At 42.3% G+C, this 6,199-nt stretch overlaps 1 protein-coding gene across 1 annotated transcript in view; it reads right to left on the reverse strand.

Moving 5' to 3' along the window:
• Positions 1–2,423, reverse strand: part of FAM124A (family with sequence similarity 124 member A) — a 399,378-nt gene extending 396,955 nt beyond the window's left edge. The window contains exon 1 of the mRNA XM_063951961.1: positions 2,263–2,423. The gene's annotated coding sequence lies outside the window, so the exon portion shown is untranslated. The remainder of the gene's footprint in view (positions 1–2,262) is intronic.
• Positions 2,424–6,199: the final 3,776 nt, after the last annotated feature.

The raw sequence follows: 6,199 nt of genomic DNA on the forward strand, positions 1-6,199 counted from the left end.
TTTGTTTTTCTGCACTTGAATTTGTTATCCTGATGATGGGGTATCATTCCCCGAAACGTTGACGTGTTTGCACTGATGTGTGTGCACTAAAGTATCTCCCCGTATTACGGGGGTCATTCCGAGTTGTTCGCTCGTTGCCGATTTTCGCTGTGCTGCGATTTGTTGCTAATTGCGCATGCGCAAGGCACGTAGGGCGCATGCGCTTAGTTATTTAACTAAAAACTTAGCAGATTTGCTGTGGATTCTGCGGCGCTTTTCAGTTGCACTGCTGATCGGTGAATAATTGACAGGAAAGTGGCGTTTCTGGGTGGTAACTGAGTGTTTTCCGGGAGTGTGCTAAAAAACGCAGGCGTGTCAGGGAAAAACACGGGAGTGTCTGGAGAAACGGGGGAGTGGCTGGCCGAACGCAGGGCGTGTTTGTGACGTCAAACCAGGAACTAAACGGACTGAGCTGATCGCAATCTGTGAGTAGGTCTGGAGCTACTCAGAAACTGCAGGGAATTATTTAGTAGCAGTTCTGCTAATCTTTCGTTCGCTATTCTGCTAAGCTAAGATACACTCCCAGAGGGCGGCGGCCTAGCGTGTGCAATGCTGCTAAAAGTGGCTAGCGAGCGAACAACTCGGAATGAGGGCCTACATGCCTTGGAGTGCCGCCTCATTTTTTGCATATGTGAAGGGGGTCGCTACACCTCAGGAGGGCAGACAAGCCAGGTTACAGATTGGGGTGAAGGCTGCCCTATTGGTATGCCGGGTTCGTACCGTTATATAGTGTATCCAACCAGAGTCAAAGTGTGCTGGGACTTCTAGTTCCACAGCCAGCTGCAGTGTGACATTATGTGGGGCAGGTATAATTTCCATCTGAGAATGGTCAGTTACTTGCATCTCCCAGTACAGACGGGTAAGTGCCGGAAGGATAACCCCTAATGTAGCTGACATCTGGTCACTCCCCTGAGGCTCTTAGTGGTACAAGAGCGGTCTGTAGTGGTGCATTAGCTGCCATGCCTGCTTGGATCCGAGCACTGAGCTGCGGGGAGAGACCCTTCGCTTAAGTATGACAATACTATCAGCCCCATGCTGGAAAGTTAGGATACAGGCAGACAGAGAAAACAATCTATTTGCTCAATAATGTTGTGTAATCCAGTAGCCGTCTCAGAAAAAAAAAAACTCTGGTTTATAAAACAACAATTAAATAAAACTTCAGAAAAGGCTGTGCTTTTAATATATAGAACATAATAAATCACAATGTTTCACTTGAAGCCAGATACTATAGGAGGAACATTGTACCAGTAAATACATTATGCTAGAAAGTGCAGTGATTCTTTCACACAGCTGCCTGGATAACACACACTCACTATATTATTTTTATTACCAGTTATTTATGTAGCGCACACATATTCCGCAGCGCTTTACATATATATATATATATATATATATATAACATTAATACACCCCACATTCAAAGATAACATTAGTAGACACCCTGCCACCCACAACAATAATACTGTATATCACCACGACACATAGCATTAACACATCTACATACTGTACCACAGTAACTCTCCTAGAGAACATTAATACTCCCCCACATCACACTATTCCCTCCTAGCAAACATAAATACACCCCCACAGCATAATACCCCACCCTAGAGACACTTCAGTACACCCCACAGCACAATACCCCACCCTAGAGACACTTCAGTACACCCCACAGCACAATACCCCACCCTAGAGACACTTCAGTACACCCCACAGCACAATACCCCACCCTAGAGACACTTCAGTACACCCCACAGCACAATACCCCACCCTAGAGACACTTCAGTACACCCCACAGCACAATACCCCACCCTAGAGACACTTCAGTACACCCCACAGCACAATACCCCACCCTAGAGACACTTCAGTACACCCCACAGCACAACACAAGTTAACACACCTCCTAGTTAACATTAATACACTGCCTCCACGGATACTTAACCTTGAAATGAGATCTCAGGTCAGGAGGCAGGTGTCAGAGGAGAAAGAAGGGGAAAGGTTTTGGGACAGCAGGGAGCCAGAGCACATCCTCACTGCAGTGTATCCAACTGAGAGAGGGAAAACCCAGCATACACCAAGCAGCAATGTATCAGATGCCAGGCCAGACCCCTCCCACCCCCAAAAAAAAACAAAAATAAAACCAGCCAGCTCCTCAACTCATGGCTTTCCTTCCCCCACCCACAGCTAGTACTGTGCTAAGCTTCCTCAGTACCATAGTGTACTTACAAAGCATGGCTGTCTTCTTTCTGCTGTCATGGCTCCTCTGAGGCATCGTCGCTTCATCCTTACAACATGAGTGCGACACTGCCAAGAGCCGGATGCAGAGCTGCCTGGACTGTGGAGAACATTGCAGGGGTCATCTGCGCCGGCCCTTTGCAGGAGGAAGAGCACCGGGCACGGTCTTCACCTATGCTGAATGCAAGTCAGTATTGGCAGCGTGCAGCGCCCTCTAGTGGCCGGACCTGACTGAGGCACTAATACTAGTGCCGCTTCTCATGCTTTTTTTAATGGGCTTTTACAGCCCGGAGCTTGGCCCCGCCCCCCACTTCAGCTCCTTCAATATTGTCAGTGGGAGGCAGTGCTCTTTCTGCCTCCCAAACATATTTGTCTGCATTTGCACTGCTATATGATTAGAATAATACAAAACAGATATTAATGACACAGAATATGTGTTAAAAATATCTTCTTTGTATTTTTTTTTAATCATTAATGACAGGGGAGGCACTGCCTCCCCTGCCTCCCCTGACTGCACGTCCCTGATTTATAACCTAGCCAGAGACGTTGCCATAAGAGTGGATTTTATCCAAGATAAGTGGAACTGTTTCATGGGGGTTGTTGATATACAAAAGAAGATCATCTGCAAAAGCAGACATTTTTATTTCACTTGAACCAATCCGCATACCCTGGAATTGTGGCCAGTTTTGAAGAATCCTTAATACTGGATCAAGCGATATATTGAATAACAAGGGAGAAAGAGGACAACCCTGATGGGTGCCTCTGTAAAGAGTCAATTTATTACTTTTCAAACCATTAACCAGAAGCGAAATAGTGGGAGAGCGGTAAAAAAATGAAATTAATCTTATCAAATCTGAATCAAAGTCCCTATGTTCCAGTATAGAGAACAAATGTGGCCACAGCACCATATCAAATGCTTTGTGAGTGTCCACACTAAGCAGAATATTATTAGAATTAGGCGACTGAAAGGAAGAAATGGTAGCTGCAATCGCAGATCTGATAGCACGAACCGAGTGTACCTGCTATAAAACCAAGTAGATGGTCAGTAAGTAATTGCGGAAATTTTTTTTGTAAATGATTGGCCATGATTTTAGACAGAATTTTAAAATCAACATTTAATAATGTTATGGGTCTATAAGATCCTAATAGTTGGGGATCCCTGTCTGGTTTAGGAATTAATATGGTATGTGATTCGTTGAATGTTGGGTAATTAGGTGAATCCCTATATATGGTCTGATAAAACTCATGTAGAAACAGAAGTATATTATCATGTAAGATTCTATAATAATCTCCCGAAAGGCCGCCTGGACCTGGGGCTTTTCGAGGCGCAAGTCCCTTGATAACTTGGGATATTTCTTCTAAGGTAATAGTCCCGCTCTATTGATCTCTTTGGGCCTGTGATAATTTGGAAAGACGAGCCTCCTGTAAAATATGATATTGCAAATCAACATCTACCATCTGATCCGCATATAGGTTACTATAATATTCATGAAATAAAGTTAGGATTTGTTTAGAATTCATAACAAGAGTACGGTCATGTGGATTGTTAATAGCAACAATATGAGTTTTAGTTTTCCATGGACGAGACATGGTTGTACAAAAGTCTTCCCGCCTTATTGCCCCATCGATAATATTTATGTTTGGATATTTCCAGTGAATTTTTGGCCTGAGTAATAAGAACATTTTCCAATAGTTGCCTAGTTTTTTTATATGAGTCCAAGGTAATATCCCTTGGGTCTGAAGAGTATGCAGCAAAACTGGATGAGACCTCAGCTCTAAGGGCGTTATATGTAGCCACAGATTCCTTCCTTTTTTTAGCCACATAACCAATAATATGCTCCCTCATCACCGCCTTTGAAGATTCCCAAAAGAGAAGGGGAGAATCCCAATGTTCAATATTGTCATCAGTGAATTCTGCCCAACGTGCATACAAAAAAAGTTTGAAGTCTTCAGAAGAAATCAAATGAGATGGAAATCTCCAGAGTCGATCCGCCGAAGAGGCAATCCCAAGGTTCAATGTTATAGATAAGAGAGCGTGGTGCAAAATGACAATATCATAAATTTTCGTGTCAAATAGATTGGTCATGAGTATATCGGAAATCTGGAAATAATCTATTCTTGAAAATGATCTATGGACTCCCGAATGAAATGTATATGATCTGTCTGAAGCATTAAGTAACTGCCACGGGTTCGATAGTTGAAGTGGTGTGGTAAACACCGAAATAACATTCCAGTGAGGGGAATGTGGATTAGTGGCTGGAGGAGATTTGTCGACCATGGGATCCGCGACAGTGTTAAAATCACCACCAATTATTAAAGGAAAGTTATCCCGTTGGATAAGAATCTGTAAGAAATTATTAAAGAAAGATTGTGTGTCTATGCTTGGTGCATAAATATTAACCAGGGTATAATTAGAGCTGTGTATAGTTACGTCTAAAATAATGTATCTCCCTTCTGAATCAATGACCTGATTTAATATGGTAAATGGAAGTGATCTGCGGGTTAGTATGGCGACGCCTCCGGACTAGGTCCGATAAGATGCAGCTACACATTGGCCTATCCAGTGGGAACGAAGTGAAGAACCCTCTCCAATTTTTCAATGCGTTTCTTGGATGAACATTATATCAGAATTAAATTTGCGAAGGTAAGCGGTTATACATTTACGTTTAATGGGACTATTAGCTCCACCCACATTCCATGACAGCAGGCGCAGGTGAGTTTGGGTAGTGGGAGCAGAACTTTCATCAGGCGGCATGGCTAACCCCCCCCCCTCCACGGGGCAGTGTACTTGATGCAGATATTAAATACATTGGAGTCAAACGTGAGTAGGCCTCATAATGTGAACAAGTTTGAACCAATACATTTACAAAATGAATAACTGGTCTTTTGTGACTGAACGTCACACAACCTGTACAAAATAATAACAATACATATGCATATCCATGCTTCATATCAACACCTTTTCTAATTTTCCTATAACTGTTACAACACATATAAGGGCAATGCAGCATTCTACCTGTCAAATGCCGCTAAATAAACAAATAAAAGTGAGGAAGGGGCCTAGACAAGAAATAAAGACAAAAAGATAGACACACACATAAAAAAAAAACACAAAAAGAAAAACAGAAACTAATAACAGTAAGATTCTGTCGGTATATAAACAGAAACTTAATTAGGAGAGGACATCCTGACCCAAGGTCCCATGAGACTTCAGGAAAATAAATAATCTGTAGTACCTAAGTTCAGTAAATTGACCCTTATCTAAATCGTGAGTTTCCCTGGACCTGATAATAGAATCATCACCACATTTGAACATCCTCAAAAAAAAAAAAAAAGTGTAAAAGGATATGTAGATCCTTATGGTCTAAGAAAATGTCCTACACTTATTAAAGAAAGGTAATTGTTATTACGTGAGACGTGTGTCTTGCTGCAAGGGTGAATAGTGTGTTAAACCTCTGTATCATATCTCAACTAAATTATGGGGATCTAGGGGATTGAGATGGTGAACGAGGAACTATTAATTGGCATTTAGCCAACTAAGCGTCATCAAAATACACTGGCTGTCCATCTATCATTACCCAAAGTTTTGCTGGGTAGAGTAAGGCAAAGCCTCGGTTATGGTCATGGAGGTATCTCCGAAAATGCTTTACGTTTTTGAGAGACAGACGCTGAGAAATCTTGAAAAAATTAGGATTCTATGATCTTTGACCATTACCGGCTGTGATATACGGTATTGGACGAGAATTATTTCCTTAACTCTGTAATCTAAGAATTTGGCCACAACAGGTCTAGGTCTGCCCTGGTCATTTCTCTGTATTGGGCCGACTCTATGGGCTCTTTCAATCTGAGGAGTAGGAAAATCTGCACTGATTCCTAATTCTGAAGGGAGATCAATACTGAGAAAATGAATCAGTTGTGAGTCAGGGAT

The sequence above is a fragment of the Pseudophryne corroboree genome, chromosome 2 (genome assembly GCF_028390025.1).
Source record: "Pseudophryne corroboree isolate aPseCor3 chromosome 2, aPseCor3.hap2, whole genome shotgun sequence".
In the NCBI taxonomy this organism is placed as follows: Eukaryota; Metazoa; Chordata; class Amphibia; order Anura; family Myobatrachidae; genus Pseudophryne; species Pseudophryne corroboree.